The following is a 27,881-nucleotide window of genomic DNA, read 5'->3' as shown; positions in this document are numbered from 1 at the left end:
ATCAAAACTGTGTGAAAAAACACACATAAACTAAACATAAATATCAGCTTCAGAATTTCAGTAATAAGAACTCTGTAAAGGTTGGAGGAAGCAAACAAAGTCAAAGGTAGGCTAACCCATAAGACCTTGTACAAGGTAAATGAAAGCATGATGGGACAGTGGCTTAAAAGAAGTAGTCCCAACAGGTGACAAAATCACTAAAAAAAAGTGGCACAAATTGTAACATAAAGCATACAGCCCTGGACTGTCAAAGGATGAATTGTATGACATGTGATCTGTACAGCAGCAAAGCTAAAAACTAGCAACAGCTGGCGGTGCCAAGGGGAGGTAATATGCGTGAGTTATTTCCCTTTGTCCATTGCTCTAGACAGGAAAAGATATTTTTTTTGTCTTTTAATAGGCCTGGATTCGCGAGGTGGCAGGCTAATATTCCAAATGTAATGTGACTGGGGAATGTATTCAAAGGAGAAAAATCTTCTCAAACCAAATTTTTCAATATCTGACTAGATGGGCCAATGAACAAAACCTAATAAGCAGCTAGATCCAATTAACAACATTAACTCGTACATTCTGTCAATTATAAAATGTCGATGACTTTAAGACTGCACATGATGACTGCCCTTTCAACCACAAACCACTTCTTATGAAAGAAAACCTGCATATAAGATCAAGAAAGGTAGCATGTGTACATTAACCAAATTTAAACATAATAAATGTCTTAAGTTTGTACCCCTAAGTAGCTAGTTCTGAATTTTGCTTTTCAACGCTGAATTTGTCTTTAATTGTCTGAATTCCATCAACTTTCAAACTTCTCAAATCTGTCCAACAATTCCTAATTTTGTTCCAGGTTTGTATAAACTGTTGAAAATCCATAGGAATGTGATTCAAACAAAACCAGAATTATAACTCAAAGTGTTTGAAAAAACATACTGAACATAAAGTTATTCAAGAGGCAATTTAAGTGATTATGATGATAGGCTTGTTGTTCCTCTGTTATACCTTTCCTATATGATATGATGAACATTTCTCTAGGAGTGTAAACAAGAATCCCTTGAAAAGTATGCTCTACTGGATGACATGTATTTCCATGAATGCAGAATAAGACCTTGAACTGCCATGTGTCCAAAACATGAGGCAGCCATCTTAGATGAAAGACTGGCAACATTTCCATTTAGGATCCATAGACATCATAAGGAATCTTTGGGTGAAAAAACCATGTCATTATCACGATCCACTTAGGAGAAATGGATAAAATGTTCAGGATGGTCATGCAGTCCAGATTGTATATCCGATTGACCTCATTTTCATTTTTGGCCAAAATCTCAACACTATATGAAGTAGTCTGGCGAAAATTCCATGTATATATGACTTTTTGTTCAGCAGGATAATGATTTTCAACAATATCTTTCATAGTCTGCATCCAGTATTAACACTGGTGCACAGTTCTCAATCTAATTACTTTTTTCCACATCAAAGTAAATCTAGCTACAATCAAATGGTTGTGTTTCTTTTAAACTGACTGATAACCATGAAATATGCTGCATGATGGTGGACAAGGAATACCATAGTCAGCAGAATTAAGGATGCATTTTCCTAAACAAACAATTATGTCTAACCACGTTTATCCAACTGGCAAAAACAATGGGACAAGATTTATTTTATACAAATAAAATAAATGCAGTGTTTTTGAAATAATTCTGTGATGAATAATTATTACCAAAAAGTAACATCAAACCTGAATGCATGTTGTCTCTACAACTTAACTGAGATGGATAACCATGCTTGGTCATGTTATATTTCAAGAATAATTTAAAAAAGAAATGAAATAAATTGCTTACCAGGAATATTCATTGGTGTAGGCAGCGATCCTGGAAAGAGATGAACATTTTTCCTTGGCGAATTAGGATTAGTTTCCACTGTAAAGACACAAAGTCAGCAGAATTAACGATGCATTTTCCTAAACAAAACAATTATGTCTAACCACGTTTATCCAACTGGCAAAAACAATGGGACAAAATTTATTTTGTACAAATAAAATAATTGCAGTGTTTTTGAAATAATTCTGTGTTGAATAATTATTACCAAAAATTAACATCAAACCTGAATGTATAACCATGCTTGGTCATGTTATATTTCAAGAATAATTTAAAAAAGCAATGAAATAAATGCTTACCAGGAATATTCATTGGTGTAGGCAGCGATCCTGGAAAGAGATGAACATTTTCCCTTGGCGAATTAGGATTAGTTTCCACTGTAAAGACACAGAACAAAACAATTTATTGGCATTGACTCATTAATCTTAAAGAAGACTTAAAAGGACTGATGCTCTCATCACTTGCTGAAAAGAGTCTGTATAAGTCCAGAATTAACACATGCCAAGGCATAAAAATAGGTAAAGAGAAAGAGGCATAAATGAACCTGATACTGCTTACCTTGCTTACATAACAGTTGACCACTTATCAGGTGTATGTGGTATTGTAGAAACCAAACCTAAGCAATGCATTCCCAAGTTTCAACAATATCCTATCCAAATTTCGTCTCCTGACTTGTAGTGAGCTCAAGCAATCAAATAAAAAAGTTACTTCATAAATATGCATAGTTCTGCTCATAAGTAAACCTATGAGACAGTTTGATGATAAATGGTCCACTTAACAAACTTGATCAAAATCAGATTAGAAAGAGAGTTGCGTTTGTGTTGACAATCTCTACGATTCAAAACCACCTCATCAATTCGTAGGTCCTGCTCATAATTTCTACTCATCGGATATGACCTTTATCATATACATTTTTTTACTAAGCTTGATCATAGAAAAATTCCAAATAAGTCTGGCATGGCTCATCTGGCTCACATAACTGAATGTTTCATTTTCACTAATGGCATGTATCTAGTAATTGTAAGAACACAACCATATTAAAGCATCCCAAAATCGTCACATAACGTAAATCTTAGCTATTTTACAGTAGTTGGATAACATTAATTGGTCTTAACCTCATAATAATTTATCCAACGGATAAAGAAAATCCATCAAGGGGTTTAGGAAATATACGCAATCAAAAATCAATCAAAGAGATTGATGCTGTACTGGATGATAAGAATTTCCAGGGACCTAAAATTGAGACATTTCTTTTTGTTACTGATGAGTGTAGAAAACGTCTGCTAGCCATGTTGGATGCAAGATTGGCACCACTTTCATTTAGAACCCAGTAGACATCATGCGATCTTTTAGTGTAAAAACCCCATGCTGACATGAACATTCATTCAGGAAAAGTAGCAACACCAAGATTTTAAAGATGGTCAGTGTTATGGCAATACTGGATGCAAGATTTTCATTTATGACCATACAAATGTCATATGAAGTCGTTTAGTGAAAGTCCCATGCCAATATGATCATCCATTTAGAAGAAACTGAATACAATTTTCAAGATGGTTATGGAGCCCGCACCTAAAACTAAAAGAAACTGCTTACCCAGTGGTATGAATTGATGATGGAATATACTACTGCACTTATACATAAGAACACAGTCATATGTAAGTGAACAATACTGATTCATCAAGACATATTGCTCTCTCTCTCAAAATGGGGCATCATTTTTATTTGATCGTGAGGTGCAAGAAGAAAAATGTAATGGAATATCTGTCTTTGTCATGGGTATTCATCTTCTAACTTGTCAATTCTCTATATGCACATATATATACTAGCAATGACATATAAACATATATTACTAGTGCATGCTGCTTTAGCACAATTACACTGGATGTACGTTAATTTTTAATACTGACAATCATGTAATTGTTTAAAATCCTTCTCAGTTTGGGTTCCTATATTTTTTCATACATAATCTCTTCCCACAAAATGAAATATTTTTGTACACATTTTTTTTCATACTTATTGGAAAACGTTTTTTCATGTTAACAATTTTGCAACATACGATGAAACAATTCAGATGGTATAATATATAAGTCGATTTGGAGTATAACACAAAGCTAAGATTTTCTGGTAAAAAAGTATCATCTTATAGGCTGGCAAATGCGATACATGATTTATGTGATTATATCCACAATGATTCAAAACCTTTGCACAGTTTCAATCTGAGCCTAGGCATTTTCAACAATTCTGCATCATAGATGCAACCATAACTGAATATATAATGGGTTTATAAAACCAAGTTGGCAACAAAGTGAATGCAGAAGCTTAACATAAGCCTGTAAAATGTAAAATGTACTTTAAGTCAGTCCATCCCTCCTGAAAGAAAAAAAAAATATTTTATAAATATATGGACAAAAGGCAATAACTCTCATCTATTATTTGCTAACTACAAGTTGCACAAGTTTTAAGCTCAAAACCACGTCCAGTTGGAAAGCCTCTTGGGTTGTGTCAATACAGGAGAGAGGTTGTATGATGACATTTTGATTGCAGACTGACAGTAATGATTTCTGATGATGAAACCTGGTTGCATTATAAGGACTACCAAGCCATCTGATCAAAACTGAAGGTGGGCTGGATCAACAGAGAGGGCATGTAATTCATTGACAATGCAATATGCCAAAGCAAACATTATCATGAAACAGGTTTTTGTATGAATGGATCTCCCTTGCTAAAGGTCAGGATTTGTTTGAACTCGGTAAGCCAGAATGCAGGAAGACTGCACTTATAAAACAATGTGAGTGATTTAGACCCATGCAAGTCAAAGTTGAGTAACAAGTCAGAAATCTTCCCTGCCCCAATGATGGAATGTCTAATATCATAAAATGGTAGTTCTTACTAGTAATTGGAGCCAACTTTTTCTCCTCAAATAGCCAAATAAAAGAGTTAGCTATTATGGGACTCAGGCATTCGATGGGACAATGTTTTAGACTTTGCACCAGTCCCTGAAAAAGTGCCACTTAACTTCATAAGCCTAGATATTATAATTCTTTCCACAACTGAAGGAAGGAATGGCTTGTGCTGAAAGGCTCTCTGGACGAGAGTTCAGCATGAAAAAGAATATGGTGCAGACAAGGACAGAAACATGAGACTAAGTCTGTTTGAGAAGATTTGGCCTGGCCTGGAGCTTCCTCAGTAGATGTATCATTATAAGATATTTTAAACAGGATTTGTGCAAGCAGAGAGGGGCAATCAGAAACATTCCGCACTTTAAGCCCCTCAATTTTTGTATAATCTTTGGAACTAAGATCATTTGGGTGTAGACAAAGGTCCACAGACCCTCCCAACTCAAACAGTGTTGATTGAAGAGGATCCAGTACCTGGGAAATGAAGGTGGATAGTTTTTATTCCACCTGGTTACAAAAGGTTGATCATCGGACAGCCCCATTGCATATCTGATGAATGACTAATGGATGAAGGGACCATTAAATATTGAGAACATGTCCTCTTTTTGACTGAGAACTGGCCAAGATACTGAGTCTGTCTGAAGTATGTTTGATCGGGATGTAAATATTGCACTGTGTGCACCAACGGCAGAATTGCAAGACCAGAATGCAGAGTTGGGGTGATTTGATACCATCCTATTTGTGGAGGTACATTAACCCTTTAGCTACGGCTACTGAAACTAAGCGTCACCTGTAGATAGCTCCTGAACCCCACTAATGCATATATGCAGTGCCGATAAGCCTAGTTTACTACCCCAGTGTCGCTTATGTGAGCATAGTTCAGCAGTACTTGAAACCCCAGTGTCGCATCTATGTGGATGTGACTGCTATGTTAACTAAACGTTGATTGGTTGAACATATTTTTGATTATGATAACCAATGAGAGGACTGTTTACTCAACATTTTGATACAAATGTGAAAGCTAAGAGGTTAAATTTAGACACACTGTCGTGGGTTTTCTTCACTTTACGAAACACGTGTAGTTGAGATAAACAATGGTGGATTCCGATTCCGATATGAGCAACTCTAAAGGGTTCAGCGCAAGCAATATCGAAGAGTTTAATGGATCATTCTTAGAAAATTGATTGGATAATGATATTAATCCCGTTTCAACATGAGATGCAGGTTGAGGTGGGACAGCAAATACATATCCAGATGGAAGAATGGATGGGAAGGACAAATATCAGAATTCCCAACTGATCACAAAACCTAGATGTAAAAGGGATCAGATCCTTCTTTCCAGTGACTAGAATGGAACTGATCACATGTTTCTGGAGGATGTTGTCCAAGTATGCTGCTGTGTAAGTAGATGATGCCGTGTAAGTAGATGAAGTCATACAGAATAAGAATATGATACAGTGGAGTATTTATGTAAATGCCATTGCCGCAGACATGTTTCATCATGTACCACCTGAAACCCAACCGACCAGTATTAAAATTGACTGCTTAATGCTGTAAGTCACGTCAGGCAGCTGCTATTAACATCTTTGTAAGTCTTTGGTATGACTTATGTTCAAACTAGGAAAGTGCACAATCTAATAACAATTTCCTCAGTATGTAAACTGCAGGAATTTCCTTAAGGATGGATGGATAGGAACATGATAATACACATCTTAGATTAAGACAGATTCCAAATTTGTTCTGAAGGATCTTGCTATTATCATCTTGAATTTTACATAAAGTAACAACATCATGTTGAGGATAGGTCTGAGCATGCCACTGGCCATCCTGATTATTAAAAGCTTGAAGAAAAATTCAGGAGATTGTGGATTCTGAAAAATATCCACTGCCCATTTCCTGATATATGTTCTGATCCCTTGCTGCAAAAGTGTGTCCATTACTGAGGCTGGCAGTACTTCCAGCTAAAAACTAAAAGAAACTGCTTACCCAGTGGTATGAATTGATGATGGAATATACTACTGCACTTATACATAAGAACACAGTCATATGTAAGTGAACAATACTGATTCATCAAGACATATTGCTCTCTCTCTCAAAATGGGGCATCATTTTTATTTGATCGTGAGGTGCAAGAAGAAAAATGTAATGGAATATCTGTCTTTGTCATGGGTATTCATCTTCTAACTTGTCAATTCTCTATATGCACATATATATACTAGCAATGACATATAAACATATATTACTAGTGCATGCTGCTTTAGCACAATTACACTGGATGTACGTTAATTTTTAATACTGACAATCATGTAACTGTTTAAAATCCTTCTCAGTTTGGGTTCCTATATTTTTTCATACATAATCTCTTCCCACAAAATGAAATATTTTTGTACACATTTTTTTTCATACTTATTGGAAAACGTTTTTTCATGTTAACAATTTTGCAACATACGATGAAACAATTCAGATGGTATAATATATAAGTCGATTTGGAGTATAACACAAAGCTAAGATTTTCTGGTAAAAAAGTATCATCTTATAGGCTGGCAAATGCGATACATGATTTATGTGATTATATCCACAATGATTCACATCTTTGTAAGTCTTTGGTATGACTTATGTTCAAACTAGGAAAGTGCACAATCTAATAACAATTTCCTCAGTATGTAAACTGCAGGAATTTCCTTAAGGATGGATGGATAGGAACATGATAATACACATCTTAGATTAAGACAGATTCCAAATTTGTTCTGAAGGATCTTGCTATTATCATCTTGAATTTTACATAAAGTAACAACATCATGTTGAGGATAGGTCTGAGCATGCCACTGGCCATCCTGATTATTAAAAGCTTGAAGAAAAATTCAGGAGATTGTGGATTCTGAAAAATATCCACTGCCCATTTCCTGATATATGTTCTGATCCCTTGCTGCAAAAGTGTGTCCATTACTGAGGCTGGCAGTACTTCCAGCAGGAGTGAAGAGGATGAAAGAAGAGGGGGGTTGGCAAAATGAGAACTGAAGCTCCTCAGAAAAAATCTGGATCCCCAACTTGCTGGGCAGAAAGTAATTAATCCAATGCTGTTTGAAACAAAAATGAGTCAAGGTGTCTACCAAATAGTGGTCTGCTAGTGAATATGGACTCAAGAGTGGAAGCATGTGGCTAGAGAAAATTTGTTTACTATCTCCTCGATACAATTGCCACAAAACCTGGTTAGCGGATTGTCTTCATACATAGGTTTGGGATCTGGTCTTGAGTTGTTCAGCAGATTATGTCATATCCATTTTTCTCCAATCACCACGTCACTGAGGGTGATCGGAGATGATGTACAAGGTGATGGTTGCTGCTCAGCAAGATGGAGGGTCAATTCTCAGACTGCCTGCCTCCACACTTCCTCCATCTTGCCATCGAACAGTAGAGGTGGTCAGAAGGGAGATCTGCAGGGTCAGCATGGTATGTGTATTGTCATACTTGTCTGCATGACTGAAAATCACCAGCGACACCAAGTCCTAAAACAAAGACATGGCCAGTATTTAGCTAATGTGCTTTGAAGTGGTATGCAGAATAATGTCTTCATTCACTGTTTAGAAACAGAAGTCAGACTGACTGCAGTATAGCTTTTGTCTAATGACAAGAGATCTGTGAAGAAAGCTTCAGAATAGATCTAATATCAGTGAGATTGCAGAGGATGTTGCATGCTGGCTCTTGGGAAAGAAGAAAGGCTTTGGGTTCACCTGGGTCACTGATCTTGGCAGATATACTTTCTGCAATTTGTATGATTTTTACTGACTGCGGGGGAAGATTCCAGCCATTCCGGCTGACTTTCTAATCGTTAAAATCAATTGATGCCTTGAGTATGCTAGCATAGAAGGGGTTTGGGCAGAGGCAGACAATTTGGCAACACCCCATAAATAACTATATAAAACCTATACTCAGTCCACTCCACTCTATCCTGGGATCTGGGCATGAACCATCATCAGGTTTGTCCCTACATTAAGTGTGCAGGTTGTCATGGTTGGTATCAAAATCGATATCCATATAAATACATTACCAGTGGCATCGAACATGGCAATCTTTTGTAAGACTGTCATGGTAGTGTCCAATAGGATAGCCATGAATAAATGGCTAGCCATATGCTCAATAATCAGTCATCAAATTGGCATGTAGAAATCAAAAACAGTCAGTAGAGGTGTCAGGCAGTGTAGATGGCTGTACTGCAGGAGAGTGTGTATATGTGTGAGATTTGGATTTTTAAATAGCTTTAAGTTTTTCAGTCATATCGCTATGATGTCTTCAGTGTGGCACTTTTAACTGATGTCTACACACTTGGGCATCATGTTGCAGATATGTATCATGATCTTCCGCCCAGTCACATTATCCCCTTTCCAGGCCAACCAGTTCTAACACTAACCTCTAAATGCTAATTGCCTAGTGAGGCAGCTGTTAGTACCATTTGTAAAAAGTCTTTTGTATGATTCAGCTGGGGTTGAAACACATAACCTCCTGCAACTGAGGTCGACACTCTCACCTCTAGGCCACTGCAGCCAACTACTGCCAGACTAATGGTAATGTTAGGTAGACAGATGGATATATCAATAAGATCTCTGGTATTGTTAATGTTACATGGCTCAACCTGCTGTAGCATAGGACAATATGTAATTAATGTCAACGAGTCACTGAAAATTATAGTTCATGAGCCTGAGACGGCTGGATAGTATGGTCAGCAGCTGATATGGTACCAAACTGAGGTGCAGCTATACAGTATGAATTGCGAACCAAATTGCTGGACAGTAAAGTCAGCCGTTGAGATGGCATTAAAACTGAGTTATGGCTAGATGGTATGGGTTGAGAGCCAGCTGGTTAAGTATGCTTCACATCTGAGACGGCATCAAAACTGAGGTGCAGCTAGAGGACACAGCTCATTCAACTCACCACCTGACCTGCCTGGATCAGGGTGGAGTCTACTCCAGTGTCGAAATTCTCGACTAAATTGGAGCCCGATGGAAGGGCAGTCAAAATTGGCTGTAACTAATCATCATATTGTTGCTTGTTGTACCAAATGATTCACTTGTAACTCCAGAGATGGTGTAGATGGTGGATAAGTCACAGCTTCCTACATTCCCCCAAATGTAATCGCATCCCTGACCAAGCTGGACAAAGACTCGTTACAAGGTGGAAGTTGAAAACATCAGTATTCTCGGTCCTTTGGTTTTCCACATCACTCCCCATCATTCTTGCAGTTTTCCTCACTGTTAACCATGTATTCTCCAACCAATTGGCACACATGCTGCACACAGCTGACAATGTACAATTTGTACATGTGAGACAATTATTTTTCTTACTGGCTTTGAGTTCTTGCATTTAGCATACTAATTCATCACTGTTAATCCTAAAACATCAATGTTAGAAGGAAAAAAAATAGAAATGACTAGTTAATTGTGTTAACAATGCCAAAGACACTGAAGATACTGGGGTTGATAACTAGAGTGTGCAAATATGAACTTAGACATGTTTTACTACAATGTAGTAGTGTGGAGCCATGTGGTCCAAGAACAAAGAAACTAAGTCTGCATGGGTGAAAATATTCACAAAATTATGGTCAAAATTTAAAGTAATAATGTAAACCATCTGATGAAAAATTCTTAATGCATCTGAAAATTACAAAATCAATGGACAGAATGAAAAGTAACACAAAATCCAATGGATTCAGGAGGCAATTTGAACGATGTTGTTTGTTCACAGCAAAAGCTAAAAACTTGCACAACCTGTAGGCAGCAATGGGAGGTAATGGGCCAGAGTTACTGCTTTCTTTCTATATCCTACTGACAGAAAAGACAAGTTTTGTCTTCGTGGGAGGACTAGATTTGGGAGGAAGTGGGACTTATATTCCTAATATTAATGTGACTGGGGAATGTATTTGAAGGAGAAACATTGTTCAAAATGATACAGTGAGATGTCTGGTAACAATACAGTAAAATTTGCATGTTAGACATCTTGGTTTCTATGCAGTAGTTTGTGAGATCCAGTTGAAAGGATACCAGACTATAAACAGTTGATCACTTGACAAGGTCATTTTCTTTGAAAATATAGAGTATTTTGTAGACCCTACAAATTAGTTTGAAGAGTTGTCAATGAAAAAATAAAATGTAGCAAAAAGTGCAAAATGTCATCAGACATTCTCTACTTAGAAGGTAAACTGAAAACAATTTGACAATGTCTATAAATGGTTCTGCATCTTTACTGCTGATTATTAATAATTACTTAAACCACATTTTAATTTATTAGAAGTTTGTTCAAGCTGATTCCATAACATGCAAATAATTTTTAAATCAAAATATTAAATATAAAAAAAATATTTATACCGTTCTAACTTTTACAGATAATTATTACATATGTGTGATCCCCTCCAGAAAGGCCACCCCTCTTACTTTCCTGTCACAGAAGGTGAGACCATACAAAAAAAACTATTTCCTTTTCTTTCCTTTTTATCACTACGATGCTTAAAACCTGCTTCAGAATTTAGTATTATTCTCCACATCAAGAAGACAGATTTTGGGGGTGAAAGCTGCAGGCTTTGAGTAACCTTGGAGTGTCAGCCAGTGTAAGAAGAATAGTTCCTACATTAATAATTACCCTGATTAGCCACTACCAATGAGGCCTCATATCAAATGTTTTCAGTCTACTCTTCTAATTCCTACACTCATTCACATGTACAATGGTATAGTTAATATGTTGAGGAGAACCTTATATAATGATGATGTATCAATGGTCAATGCAAAAACTGCATTGTTGATTAGATGGATACAGCTACAACTTATGTTTTAATTCAAGAATCATAAAAACAGAAACAAAACAGATCAAGTTTACCAGATGACTTGTTGGATGCTGAACCTGAAGCCTGATTTTCTGGCAAAAATGATGTAGTTTCCCCTGAAAATACATATCATACTATGTCAATTGTAAACATGAAGTAAGATGGAAGGGAACAGTATCCATATGTTAAAAGAGAACCCCTAAAGGGTTCCTCTCAGGGTTTTTTGGGACATGCCAAAAGAGCGAAGGTGTATGGCAAAACTATTTGCTTTAAAATTCGCACAATGTAGACACAGATAATTTACACTAATATGTCCACCACCTACTTAAATTGACAGTTATTATCCTAATTACTGCCTGAAGCAGTCCGTTTATGAATATGACTGCTCTTATGTACATAGAGAACATGAAATAGTGCAAATCACATTTACTTTGCCTCTTCTTAAACTACAGAAATACATTTTTAAAAGTGCAGGCATTACTATGTTAAAATGTGCATTTAAGAAATTTGTAATATCAAAATAGTTTAATAACTCAATATAATTAATATTCAGATCAAACATTGCAAAGCTGGGCATTAAAAGGAAGGTCCCACTTTGTACTCTCAAACCCAAATCAACCTATATCATTTTGAGGTAAAAATGAAACAAAATAATACAGCTGTAAGAATAAAATTTGCAACTTCTTTCTCATGTATATAAACTTTGTATCATTTTGCCAATGACTGGGTTGATTTTCAAAAAATTATACATTGTACCATTAACAATATTAACTTTTTCTCTAACTTACATGATTATTAAGTGACTTATTTGAACATTTCACTGAAATCACAGAATATTTTGTCCAACCACCTTAAACACTCACTAAACATGTTTTGGATGACCAAATTTTTAGCAATAATTTGTAAAACTAAAATTATCAAGAATTGGAGTATTGCAGGCAGGCAAGAAAGACACTCAAAAGATATCATTGTCTACCTCAAGGGATTTTTTTTAACCATGGTACTGTATTAATGTATTAACTTTAGTCCATATTCAAGGTGTGAAAGGGTGGGTTATATTTCACTGAACTGTATCAAACAGCTGGCCCCATTCAATAAATTTAGAAATTACATATAGCCAGTGGACATGAGACCCCTAATAGTTGCAACATAATAGCAGCAATCTACAAAATGGGATTCAAATAGAGGGGGAAAATGGAGTATGAGATCTGGAATGTGATGGGGAAAGGGATGAAAAGGCTCCAAGGGAGTCCCCAAATACAACACAAAAGTTTTAAAGGTGAAAATTTCCCATCCATTGCAGGTAGTCAGGAGAAGGCAAATGAGAAATCTACAGAAGAATGAAAGAAAATAAGGGCAAAAAAGAATAAAGCAAGACAGATAAGAAACACAAACATTCATATGTTTTAAAGGAGTCTGTTCTTCTGGTCACATACATGGAGCTAATCCAAACGGGTGGGGGGGGATCCAGTGACATCAGGTAGTGAGGGCAAAGAAATGAACAGAACCAAAATATAAAAAGAAGCAGATTGCACCAAAAAGAATAACTAATATAAGAGGTCAACCTTGGTAAGTAAATGGGTCCTGCAAGAAAAAACAAAAGGGTGAGGTGCAAAGTGCATATCACAAAATGAGCAGACAGTAGATCAATACAAAGAATTAAAACTGCAACATGAACTAATCCAGAAAGTAAGAAATTTATATATGGAACTAGTAGAGAAGCAAACGTAATCAAAAAATAAATAGCAAAGAAAAGTCACAAAGTATACTGTCTTAAATAATATACTGTATAATGAACATAAATAAGGATAAACTATGGAAAGTAAATTCAGTTTAGCCTTGATAAACCTTAACGGCAAGAAAAATCATAAAAATAGAAGAAGAAAAAAAACCCACCTATATCATAAGTATGATATAATATATAGTAGTAACATTCTGTAGTGGCTGCTACAGAGAGAAATCAGAAACAGATAAAACTAAACATGGGTAATCATCAGGTTCAGATGGATTAACAGCAGAATTCAATACAAAGTTTGAATTTAGTTAATACTAATCCATGAAAGAAGGGATAATTACACTACTATATAACACTAATTGGGGAAATACTGATTTAAAAGGTACAGATTAATGACTGGATGACAACGAAATTTAATGTCAGTGAGACATGAATGATCTTTATAAATGTTATTATATGCAATAAGTATAAATAGAAATAAAAAAGTAAAGGAATACACATACCCAGTTTAGAAACAGAAAAACAAAATGCTACAACATGCAGGTGACTGTACCAACTTTTATTAGGGATGAATATTTGTGTAAGGATTTGGAAAAAGAACTTATTTTTTTTTTATATAGCATCAGGATTTAAGGTGAATGATTTAAAACCTGAAATTTTATTAATTGGTACTTGTTAAGAGAACTACAATGGCATCACAAACAGAAATATCTCCCTGACAGGGAGGCTGGCCTCAAAAGTAGTAAGGTCTGACAATTATGACAGGTTAATTGGCAGCTGAATGGCTGTAATTTTATCTCAACCCAGCATGCTGGTAGGCAGGTCCTGCACCTCATCAATGAGAAGTAACAATAGCAAAGGTTTCATCTGTAATCTACAATGTTGTGCTTTTGGTTTTGTATAAGGATGGAAGTTACAGTGAGAACAGGACATAACACTCAGTAAGCATTTTCATTCCTAACAATGCAAAATAAATAAAATCAATGTAGATGCAAAATAATGCAAATATCCTGGAAATAATAATACATGTAATAATCATAATATACACTGCATGTCTTTACGAGTTGGGCTCTGTTCATCAAGGAAAGGGGAGGAACAAAGTATAGCCACTTGGGTAGGGGATGAGTACATCACTCACTAAGAGAGGTGGTGTGCTAGCCCAATCCCACCTTTACATGCTAGAGAAGTGCCACCATCTAAAATAAGCAGACAGGCCTGCCAATTTTGTAGATAGATAAGATGATGAAAAAAAGACTAACAAAATCAGAAAGATTTAAAATTACTAACAAAAGTTTAAATGAGAGATAGGTAAATCTAAAAATGCCATAGTAAGAGATGAGGCTGATGGGAGGCTATGCTATCAAGGACTACACGGAGTAGACAGACTCACATACAAGTCTCAGAAACTAAGGGCATAACAAAATAAATATAACCCACCACAACAAAAAATGGAGGAGAAGGGCATAAGAGTATTTACACAGTATGCAACGCAAAACACAACCTGAGCCAAACACAAAAGTTTCAACTACAATTGTAAAAAATAAAGTACACTGTGTGTGTGTAGGTCAAGTCCCTTCTGCTACATCCCTGGTGGTAAGTGCTATAAACCAGTCCAAAATGTTGCCTAGGACCTAGGAGGAAAGAATGGTTGACATCTAGCAATGGTATACATATGTATATGCCACTATCTGTGCAGATGCTTATGTAAATGCAGGGAGCAGCATGGTACTAGGTGCTTACCGCTGTTTTAAAAAGGTGAACTAATAAAAACCAGTGGTCTAGTTGGGAGAATTTAAAATTTATCAAGGCAAATTAATAAATTTCTTGCAAGTTCTGAAATGGTTTTCAGCATGCAAATACAACTGGGTGCAAGTGAATACCCTGATGATGTTATTAAATACTGTGAAAAAAAAAATAGGCATGATGCTATTTCAGATCCTTTTATATACAACAGTTTCAATACTTCTAAGTGATTAGCTCTTTCAATCCTTCTTAAAATTGCAGCAAAGAACGATTCCACAAACACATTTTTTTACATCTGAGTTATCCAGTAAATATGAGAATTGAAAAATAATAAGCAATTTTATGAGAATCTGAATTGTATCTGTCCAACACTGGTTGATTCTGTACCCTTGATTAAGCAAATAGGTTGGGGTTGTTTGTTCCTTATAAGGACCATGAGAAAAGCTTAAAGACGGACACATATTGATGCAGGAGATTATCAACTGTTTGATTTTCCATGGAAAAATAATTTATTTTGATGCTTGCAATGTAGTTATCCAGATAAATATTATACTGTCAAGCTGCAACCATGAATTTTAAAATCAATGCCAGATATAGTGAGGGTACTGATAATAGATGGTAAAAATCTAAAGCCAATCACATGCGAGATGACCTCAGCAATAAAATATAGAGTTTAAATTTAGGGATTAATTAATTATGTGTTTTACTGCAATATATGATGCTTTGAATAAATCAACTCTATTGGTGACTAGTATTTCAAGTACAGCCTTCATACATTTTGTCAATTAGTAACTAATTTGAATTTCATAGAATTCTTACTTAGTTTTTTTTTTAAGAAAGACTATTTATACATAAGATGCACAAATTTGCCTTTTTTAAAAAAAAACTAGCAAGAAATTCAATTCACGATATTAAGATTAAATTACCTAGTATGTACAAATTCAAACTGTGTGCTACAGAGGTCCCTTTCTGGAACTGCCATATGACCAGTGACCATCTGCTTTTTATGGCTAGAATACCTTGGTCCTCATGAGTTTATGTTCAACATTAGGTTTCTAAACATGGCCACCCCTCCAAAAGTAGGCAGCATATTTACCTGAGTTGGCACATATTGGGTCAACAGAATGCAAATCTTGTGAATGTTTGTTGATTTCTGAGTTCAACACTTTGACATTTGTTCCATCATGCTGATAAAGCTTTAATCCATAAACAGAATTACTGGGCTGTGAACAGCATTATGACAAAAAAGAGGAAAAATGTATGCAGAGGTTAAAGGGGCTGCATTCACTGTATACAAATATAAGAAAAATACCTCAGCATTTGCATTCCTATCACACACTGGAACAATATGTGGAAATGACAGTTGTTATTGCAGTGTCAGAGGTAAGGTAACTTCTCCAAATGGTCTGGGTTCATCACTGAACTGTTTAAACTTGTCAATACTGTAGTGTGAATGTTTCTGTTTTAGAAGTGACACATGTTTAATTGATCTGACATAATCTTCACGAGCAATTGAACCACAGCTGCTGTAACTTATTTGCTTTATACACAAATTACATAACACTCACCTTGGAAATTCCTACTTAACAAAAGTGTCCACCAGTTTAACTGATACTCATTGGTCTAAACCTGTCTTCAATTCTACATAACATTCAAACCATTTGAGGAAAAATGTATTCTTCACATTTTCCTAATTGCTTCATTCTAGATTCCCCATTACTTGTTAAAATACTCATTTTTCAATGTCTTTTAAGTCACAAAAATTTCTTCAGGTGCCATCTTATTCAGCTTTTTTCAAATAATTATGAACGCAAAACACTGTTAGTGGAATGTTACTAAACATGATCTGTAACTGGTTAATAATTGCAATCAGATATTTCAGTCTTTTTCAGGCAGGCAATAAGCTGTCTAAATTACTGATGAACATTTATGTTGTCATCTCTAGGCAATTGATGGCTTACCCCTCTAAACATTTTTCCATGAATTTCACTGATCTCAAAAATGACACTGGGGATGAAGAAATCAGCAGAAATCCAAGGAGAATTCACAGCCCTAGAGTTAAGAAATCCACTTAGCCTTACTGCTTCTAGTTTCTTAGATGAATGGTTTTGTAATTTTAATAACTACTGACTGTTGATAAAAGTCGAGATGACAAAAACTAACAAATGAGTGGCACATTGTCCAGGTCACAATAAAGTAAAAATGGCATGTTACCCATCATAGCTTCTGCCTAGTAGTTTATGAGATGTGTTTGGAAGAGTACAAGACCATAGTCAGTCGATCATAAGACAATGTAACTTCCTTTGTCAACAGAGCATTTTGTGTAACAACCCCAACAAATTAGTCTGAAGAACTATCAATTAAGAAAGATATTGCTGCAAAAAGTGCAAAATTATGTCAGACACAGTTAGTTTAGAAGGATAAATGAAAGCCATTGGATGAGACGAAAAGAGAGCTCACAATAATTATTGCTATGCTTGATGTCCAAAAGATTCAAATAAATCTTTTTGAACACTGAATCAACTGACCTTGAGCTTAGCACTAAGTTAAGTCATGACTCGGTTAAAGTAAATAGCTGGCATGAGTGAAATTGTATGAAGATAAATGCAGCCATATCAAAAGCCATGATACGAGTCGACCTAGAGTAAAAGCTGAGAAAGATGGCTTCAAAGTAATGCTAAAAGGAATGGATATACAACAGTCTAAAAATTAAAAACTACTTACATCATGATAGAAAATATCTTATGCAGGAACATGCAAGCTGACAAGATCATTAATAAAGTTAACTAACTGCTTTATCTCTTGAACAGAATACAATCTTAACTTCCTCAAGGATAGATACAGATATTTTACAGTGCCAATATCATGCCACCCCTTGAATACTGTTGTTCAATATTGGGTAATTGTGATTCAAAAATTCAAGAAAGGTTTATGCTGAAATTTACACATAAAATAAGCCAGTAAAAAACAGCTGGAGTTAGTCTTGATGCAGATTTATATACACATTAATAAATCTTTATAAAACCATTGGGTTTTCAGGAGAGGACAGCTACAAAATCCAAATCTATAAATCCTTAAATGGATTTTCTACCGATTAACTTAAATGTAACTTTAAATCTGTCAAAAATGTAAATAAGTATGTACTAAGATCAATCTCAAACAATAACTCACATTTACAAATTTAGAGTTTTATTAGAAGACATTTTTTTTCTGGAGTCAAGCTATGTATGATTTTATGTAATTCAGGACTACACTATTCTTTAAAACAATGTTACTTGATGTACTCACCTGTAATGTTTTACACAGGTTCAGTACCAATCTTTGTATGAATTTTGTATGTACTCATATTTACAGCCTTGTGCATATTTTATTTTAGCAGTAGACTGATCATCTAGCTTTTAATAGCATAAATTTCTCTAAAGAGTAAAGACACTTCATCCTGTAAAAACTTTACATCATACATTGTTATGTATATCTATACAATGTGTATTAATTTTATATTCTAGTCAAAAAAGGTCATTTAGTTAATGATATTTTAAATACTAATTCTCTGTATCATTGTAGATTTGTACTTTAAAGAAGAGGTCATTTGTGTAATCAAAGCTTAGTAATACTGTTAATCCAAGTAAACATCATGTGACCTGATTTTCAGGATACAGGTTCTGAAAGGCCAAGCTGACCTAAATCCTGATTAGTTAGAGTTAAAACTGTTGATCTGTTTATGGATAGTGATTTTGAAATACCAATGTGATTCATTCATGCCTCGTACTTCATTCTTTGTATTACATCTTAGGTAACTATATGAGCAATGAATCTCGAAGAATTAGATATTCCTAGCAATAATCATCAGTCCCAGAGAAGTTACAGTTAGTTCTGTGTATTTGAGAGGATTCACTTATTTAATTCAATAATTCATTGGAACTATTAGGTGTTGAAACTATTTAAAGGCATTTGGATTTATAGTTGTATTGGAATTACTTTGAATTCATTTAAAGCCATAGTTGGATTATATCAGTGATTCTTTCAGTACTGTCGGTATATAAATGCATTTTAGTTCATCATTCAGAATACCACTGAAACTAATTTGCATTACTAAATACTTTTGGACTTCATAGAACAATTAGGACCTTAAGATTTCATTCATCAAACTTTAAGTTATACTTTTTAATTTCAATTTTACAAAACCTTTTGCTTTCCACTCTTTTCTGTAATGTAGTTTAAGACTACAGAGTCATAATAACATATGAATGTTAGGGAAAAAGAAATGAAAATTGCACAAAACTTTTAAACTCCCCCAGGATGCATAATTTCAAAATACCATTTTATAGTAGGTTAACCGGCATCTTGTCTGCGTTATGGATCACTGCCATCTCACCTCTGTCTGCGTGGGTTCGAGTCAAAGATTCGGCCAATGTGGGTATGTGAGAAAGCTTGCCAGTAGCTTCTCGTGGGTCGGTGGTTCTTCCCAGGGTTTTCCCGGGTTCTCCCTCCACCATTAATACTGGCCGCCATGCATAGCCTATCGTGTGCTGAAAAATGGCATTAAACCCAACAACAACAACAGCATCTTGTCTGCTTGTCCATCCAACAATACATGAGACTATCAACAATTTTGGGCTCAAAATCACACACTGGTATTTCCAGTGTGACTTTCCCAATGTCCAATAGACTGATATGCTTGAAATTCATTATCATCAGCCAGTATTTGCACAATGCAAAAAAGGACTTTGGAATCACCTGAGTCACTGATCCTGGAAATCTGATTCTCGACAATTTCCATGATTTTTCCTGACTGTAGGGGAAGACGGATGGAATGGCTGAGCTCCTCAATGCCAGAAGCAACCCAGTATGCCAATGTAGAAGAGGAAGAGCAGTGGTGGACATTCTCAATTTAGTAACACCCCATACATTTTTCTATTGCTGTCATAAGCTATACAGTCTACTCTATGACAACGCACATTTTGCACTCTACTAATTTTCCTTTAACAGCTAGGTAATGAAACCAACTGAGATATTGTTGAGAAGCAAATTAAGTAAAATGAAGATCCAAAGTGAACCTGATACTACTTACCTAGCTTGCATAACTTAACAGATGACCATTTCACATATCAGGCTGATGAAGGATAGTAGGAACCCAACCCTAAGTATGGCACCTCACATTTGAGGATGTCCATTTTACTTATGATTTTGGCAGATTCAACTTGCAATACAATCAGTGAACATGTAATTAAAACTTATTTATCAAGTTTCAGCAAATTCCTATCACAATTCAGTCTCCTGAGTGATAGCAAACTCAAATAATGAAATTTTAAATATGCATGGTTCTTGCTCATCAGTAAATGCATGAAACACAGTGAAAAAAGTGATTTTAAAAAAGTTGATCAAAATCAGATCAGCAACTGAGATGCTTGAGTGTGGAGAGATCAGATTCAAAATCATCTTATTTAGTTGTGGATCTTCCTCATAATCATACTCATGCATGAACTTTATCATATAAATGTACTTAAAAGTTTGATTAAAATCAAAACCCTAAAATTCCAAATGTACCACACATGGCTCATAAAACTGAAAATGTGATTATTTCACTTTTAAATGAAACTTATGTAGTAACTGTAATAATACAACCATGTCAAAACAATCTCGCAAAATTTATACTGTGTCAATTTTACTTATTTTACATTAGTGAGATAACAAAAAGGTCAGGACCTGCATGGAAACCATGAAGCTATGATAATACTGTTTGTTTAGTCCTATATTCTTTACAACAGCTGAGTATTGAAAATATCCTCTGATATCCTTGACAAACCCCAACATCCCGCATACAAAAAAAACCCCATGTTGATATGACCATCTGTTCATGAGGAGTAGCAATATTAACAAAATTGTCAAGATGGTCACCATGTTGGCCATATTGAATGTTAGATCAGCACCAATCTTTTTATGACCAAAAAGACACCATAAAAACAATGATAATACAACTATCCATGACAGGTAGATTAGCAATACTGGATGTCACAGGGTCAAGATTTTCATTTAGGCTCATCAGGAAATTAGGATGAACTCAATCCTCAAGGTAATTTAGAAAGAATAGTGATTACAAACTTAAGCTAATGGATATATGATGCCAGACAGACTATGGACAATTGATGATTGAAAAGAGGTCCTTAAAAAATTTCCTCTGGTCTATGACTATTAAAGCTAATAAAATGAAAAAACTATAACAAAATCCTTAATGCAAATTTGTTTAGACAATGACATTTACTCCATTCTTAACTGACACCAGAATCTTTTCTACCTCTCTCCTCTCGATATACTAAAAACAAGTGACAAATACAAAATTAAAATTACTTGACTTCTTCCATAATGTGACACAAAGCTTATTTTGCATAAATTAAAAATAGTCATTTTTGAGGTATTGCTAAATAAAGCAATTATAAAGATTAATGAAACTTGGGTGCATATTTTATTTACCACAATCGACATAAATGAACTATACCAAAAATGCAAAGATGATGAAATGGAAAATCACACCTTGTTATGTTATACTTCAGGTATAATTTAAAACAGAAACAAAAACAGGTTTACTGGATTTCATGTGGGCAGATTCTGCAGGGCTGCTTTGTAGGCAATTGGTGATAATTCATCTCCGGAAAGACACCCAAAAATATGTCATTTGTAAATATGGATCAATATGCAAGTGGACCAGGTTCAATGTTCTAAAGGAATAATAACTAATCTCACTAAAGGCTGAAAAGAATTTACAGGAATTGACAAGAACTCTTTTTTCCCTCCTTCTATTCCATTTAATTGCTATATACTGAAACCACCAAAGATAATCATAATAAACTCCAATATACCACAAAAAAAAAACAAGAGGTTCTAATGGATCTGACATTGCTTACATAAACTATCTTAGTGAACAAATGACCATTTATTTCCCTAAACAGGCATATACATTATATTAAGAACACAACCCCAATAAAGTATCTTCCAACTAATCTAACCTATATTCCCATAGACCATAATTTTTCTAATTATTTTACACTTAAATTTCTTTACACAATCAATAAAAATAAAAATTTTAATTTCAAAAAATCTAAATATATATCTTTTTATAATTAGTACTTCATGTTTTATGTAAAATACTTTCAATCATTGTACATAAATGTTCTAATGAAAATATTTACATTTTGCAAGAAAGATTAAACATATTGCCAAATTAGTTATGAAATGAACTAAACATAAAATTCATATAAAATAATGGCATTGCTTTGTTGTTTCTTTGGCTTTGTATTATATTTTAAACTCCTTTCTTGATGTGTTATAACTGAATCAAGAAGCTACAATGTTGAAGTCTACCTTGGGAAATATGGAACCATTGTGAATATAAGTCTAGGTTTGGCACCTAGAGTCATTATTTAACTAACAAGACCTTTGCAACTGCAATCAACTTGATTCAATTATGTATTCATAACTATTAAAGAAACACCAAAGATTTTTCTAATGCCTGATTACTGAAAAGTCAGCATAAAGCACATATTTGAAAATTTATATACCTCTCTGATTTGACTCTTGCATTCCCTTTCTCTTTGATGTTTTTACAGCTGAAAGTAAAAAGAATTGTCACTAACGTGCTAATGAAGGCATGCAGAATTTATTTGATAAAGAAATTACAAAATAAATATATAATATTAGTATTCTTTCACAACTGGTAACTTCGACCTCAGCATTTCTTCACTTCATCAGATCTACCAGTGTATTTCATAGGAATGGTTGTAAACATATTTTACAAAGGTAAATTAAGTGAACATAAACATAATAGACATATGCCTCAATAGATATCTTCCAGTTCTCTTCAATACGTTTTCACCCCCATACCTTTCAAAATGTATCTGAACTATGAATTTCTTCAACAACACACACATCCCAAGCAAATGTTACTCTATTTCTTTACACTGAAGGATACATATGTAAAGAGACTGCTTATGTGTCTGCTATTTTCAAATAACTTTTGACAAAGAGTTCATCAGAAAGCAAGTAATCTTGAAACAGGTGTGCAAAGTTAAATTTGTTTGCTAATTATGAAGTTGTAAAATGCACTGAAACAAAGATCTTAATAGTGAGAAGATGAAAATATTCATTTTTTTTCAAAAAGCAGGTAACCAACAATTGTCTCAAATTATAGAAATTATAAATGTTTCTGCATGTGCAGTACATGTAGCTCCAGCAACTTCTGGAAAAACTGACCAGGACTCAGTAGCAGATTTCAAAATGACTGGGTCAACCAGTTACCTGTATATTATATGCAATCTTTGTACATGAACTGGCTTGTTAGCTCCAGGATCTTTTGTAAGAAATGAACAGGACGAAAATGCGGAATGTACAGACTTTAAAACTACCATAAAGATCAGCTATCAGGATATTATGTGAAATCTACCTAAATGATGACAATATTCCTTACACCTGTGGTTAATCCTGCAATACGACTCTCTTTCTGGCAATAATATATGTGCATAAAATGATTACTGATAAATGCTGATATAATTTGTGTTTGAATAAATTACATTAGTGGGTTTCTTTAATTCCCTCCAATTAAGCAATAGGTGACCTCACATATGCAGCAACATGTTTATATTTGTGAAGTCAAAGCAAAAGTTTAATTTTTCATATCAATTGAACAATATAATCTTTACTTCAGTGCACCTTAAAAAGTGTATAACACAAATTCCATTACTTTATATGAGTATATTGAAAGGCATGTCACTTTCTCTATTTTATCCGTTTATACCTCAAAGTTCAATGGAAATGCATAAACAGCCTCTTAAAGGAACAAAGGAACGTATAATTAAGGTTGTGGTTATATTACTCAGTTGTCCTGGATCAATTCAACACAGCAGCACTGAAAGGAAGTTACAATACATTATATGCAGTCATTTGCACAAGTACCAAGAAATGTATATTTAACATGACATCATTACATGATTCATTGCACCTGTCCCATATTGTTCACTATCATGTCAATTCACTGCAATTGAAAGAGGTGGGAAACAATACGTATAACTGAGTGTTTCTCTGTATTGACATGTGTGTGAAGGATTTAATAAATGTTCCTCTGTGCTGTGTTTGAATGCAAAAATAATTTGAGCAAGGTACTGAGTCAGACTAAGAATTTCTTTAGATTTCCAAAAGAAGAGATCCACTGAATGGGATGGATCCATTACTGTCATCATCACAACATTAGGCAACTTGTAGACTTTGCAGCATGCATTTCTGAAAAGTCAAGTTTATAAAAATTATCCAGAGAGACATGCTGAAATGAGATATTCAAATAGCAGGGCAAGACAAAACCTAACAGATGTGCGAGACATTTATCCACTCTTGGGCCAGGATTAATATCTCCCACCAGATACCTGCATCAACAACACTATATCCCCAAGTGAGAAGCTGAAATATGCAAGAAGAGCCAATCACAAGAGGCACAATACAAAGGTGATCAAATAACCAAGCTTGATGCATTCCAATTTCAATGTAATATCCAAAATATGAGTGAAGTATATACACAAAATACATCTGCATACAACAAAGCTTTCATTAACACATACTCTTGGGCTTCCACTGCCCTGCAACCATAACCCCACACCTTTTTCCCCAGGGGTTGATTTGTTGTGTACATCTTCTTATAACATATTTGTCCTAGAAAGTATTTTTTCTTTCATCTTGTTTTAGTTCAAATGGTGAGGCCAAATAAATATGCATGCTTCCTATTGCACTGATTTTAAAATTAGGGTAGGTATGTAGTTTTTTTAAAACATTATATATATATATATATATATATATATATATATATATAATGTATGAATTGCTTCAAAGTACTGGGCAAATCTGGTTCAGTAAGATGCACAAATCAATTTCAGGAATTTCTTCTTTTTTTTTCCTACCTCTGGGGAAAAAGGTACTAAGGTCAGCAATGAGAAACTGGGATGATTGGACAACCGGAAACAAATATTTGGGGGAGAGGCTGAGACTTAAGAGTAAGGTTATTAAGTATATCAAGTTGAGTATAATGAATAACTTTGAGTGCTTACTAATTAACATAATTTCGTTATTACCAGACTTGAGACAATTACAATGGATAAAATTACTATGTGACCGTAGCCTTTCTCCCTTGATATGTGGCTATTAATCAAATTAACCATTCTTCCCATGCCACAATTCAAATCCTGCAAAGACACTCCAGCAATCCTATATTATTTTCATCACAAGCCATAATCATTCTTTCTTTTATCAATATAATGGTATTGCTCCTAATAAACATGATTTGTATGTATGGTATGTGAAAAACTTAAGTAGATGATTATTACATTTCATTCTACAATACCCATTTTATACAAAATTTAGAACACATTCACATAACCAAGAATGTTTAGCATAATTATTTCCTTCATGGAAGTCTCTTATTTCTTGATGAAGTCTGAGAATACAATTATAATATCTAACCTGACACAATATCCTTTCTATCATTTCATAGAAGAGAGCAAGTAGATATGTAATTATATTATTAGAATAAACATAATGAAATAATTTTTTTGACACCACTTTTGGTCCACCCATATGTAATATGACAGATTTCTGAACCATGCTATTCCTATTTCATTTCATAACATGTCTATTGTGACTGCTTGAGTTTTACTTCTGCAATTCACTCTTTGATAACTTCACTGTAATATGGCTCTCTTGATTATTAAAATATTGTTATGTAACCTTTATTAAACATTCCCAAGTTTTAATGATGAGTTAAATTAACGAGATGATAATAAAAATGACAAAAATAACTTTTTGTTCTTTTATTTTTATTTGAGTTTTGACTGTAACAGAAAAGTGTAATCCATATACAAGCAAACAAGAGACTTTGATGCTCTCAGGTGATAGGGTTCCAATTGCAAGCCATCCACAAAGTTTGGTAACTGCACATGGTGGAAAATCAAGTGATTTTTCTTCTTTCAGTCACAAGTGACCCTGACCTCTGAACATTTTACCCTAAAATCACTAGGGGTCTTCCTTAACACCAGTGCAAGCCATGAGTCTGCTAACTGTAGAATGCAGACAACAAAGTTGTTGTGCAGAAATTAAAATTGTTAACAGACAGTTGGATGGACAGATGAACATAATATGCTGTACCTTAAGGTGGGTGCATACAAACTTATCCCAAGCAATAAAATATAAATGCAGATCACACTGACCTTCTTTTGTTGCAAGGAGGCAGTACCTCTGCCAAACACACACAAAGGAGCTGAACTGGGCAGGTATTGAACCTACAACCCTTGAATTACAAGTCTGAAACTATACAAACTGAGCTACCATATCTCCCCATAACATGGACAGAACTTGAAAAAGAAAAATAATGTACTAAACTCAAACAAAGTCAGTGAAGCATGAAATATGGGTCACATTTGATAAGAATGTGCTCCAGTGTCAGTGGACACCAGCATGGTATGAATTCTGGTTGAGGTTCACTCTTCAGGAGGTATACACAAGTCAGGTATGTGTGACATATGTGATCAGCCCAATACCACCTCATCTCTGCAATAAATTCTATACAAGGGAACCCAGTCTGCAACAGTAAATCTTATATTTCTAAATTCGTTTGTGAAGATTTCATTCCACATTATTTTCAATAATCACTACATAAATTTTCCATTTTCTAACCTACCAGTGCAACTAAATATTTATTGTTCAAACCACTGTTCTTAACCCATTATATCTACTTTTGGTAAGAGAAAAGTTTCAAATTTTAACAAACCAGTCAAAAAGAATAAAATTAAATGACAATTATGCAAGGTAAAAGAGCCAAAATTTGTCTATTTTATTTTCTCTCTCTCCCTACCCCACCCCCAATTTCATTTCTGTTTTCAGTAACAGCAGACATATCTCTGTCAGAATGTGGCTTCAACTGAACAGTTCTGACAGTCCAATGAGTCAAATTCAATTTAGTTAATTTTTTAGAATAAAAACTCTGTACTTCACCTTTCCGAGTTTTACAGTCCACAGCCACACCTGATGTGGATCATTATCAACTGAAAAAAAAAATGAAAATCCTTGATGCCAAAATATCTTCTGTAAAACTTAGTCCATATAGGTCCAGGAGATTTTAGAGATGTTGAAAACAAGAAGTCTAAGTGGACACAGAACTAAAAAGACAATGGACACAGAAATATACTACATGTTCACTAGGCCATATGGTCAAGTTAGCTAATAATTACTTGAAAAGAAACAGAACTTACGTTTTCTGCACCTGAGCCAGCCATTTTTAAGCATTTTCCACACCAAAGGGATATGAACTGGCAGTGATGCACCCAACAACACAATCACAAAAACTAAGATGGCAAATGTTAAAGCCCAGCTACCTGCATAAAAAATAAAAGATGTACTAGACTAAGATTAGAACAAAGGCCGGATAGTTATGTTTATCTGAAGATGAATAGTGGTCTCATCTTAATAGTTTTTCCTATAGATACCAGCCATATCTGTTAAATAATGACCCAAAGTTATTGTATTTTCCTAGTATACTGTTGTATCTTTTTTACCAAACTGAAATGTGACAGTTTTCACTAAATACTGAGTATGATACTAGGTAAATTTATAGTTTCCACTCAAAAATGTATCCTTATATTTAGATTCACTGAGTCTATATTTAGAACCACTATCTTAAATATCATCAAGCATAACTAAGAAAATCATGATATAAATGTTGAGTTTAATTTGTCCAACATTGGTGCCAGACAAGTAAAATTGTTATATTTCATTCATCCATGACCAAATAA

The 27,881-nt window shown here is 34.5% G+C and overlaps 1 long non-coding RNA gene across 2 annotated transcripts in view; it reads right to left on the bottom strand.

The window, feature by feature from the left end:
• Positions 1-27,134, bottom strand: part of LOC149774258 (uncharacterized) — a 45,339-nt gene extending 18,205 nt beyond the window's left edge. For both annotated transcript variants that reach the window (XR_016416917.1, XR_016416916.1), the window contains exons 1-5: positions 27,085-27,134; positions 22,617-22,664; positions 11,636-11,698; positions 2,174-2,251; positions 1,839-1,916 (exon numbers count right to left, since the gene is read on the bottom strand). This is a non-coding gene — a long non-coding RNA (uncharacterized LOC149774258). The remainder of the gene's footprint in view (positions 1-1,838; positions 1,917-2,173; positions 2,252-11,635; positions 11,699-22,616; positions 22,665-27,084) is intronic.
• Between the last annotated feature and the right edge of the window lie 747 nt (positions 27,135-27,881).

This window comes from Sinohyriopsis cumingii, unplaced genomic scaffold, assembly GCF_028554795.1.
Source record: "Sinohyriopsis cumingii isolate HCF-2022 unplaced genomic scaffold, ASM2855479v2 utg000360l, whole genome shotgun sequence".
NCBI classification, from domain to species: Eukaryota; Metazoa; Mollusca; class Bivalvia; order Unionida; family Unionidae; genus Sinohyriopsis; species Sinohyriopsis cumingii.
Note: the sequence above shows the minus strand (reverse complement) of the source record. Positions and strands in the feature narration are given on the sequence as shown.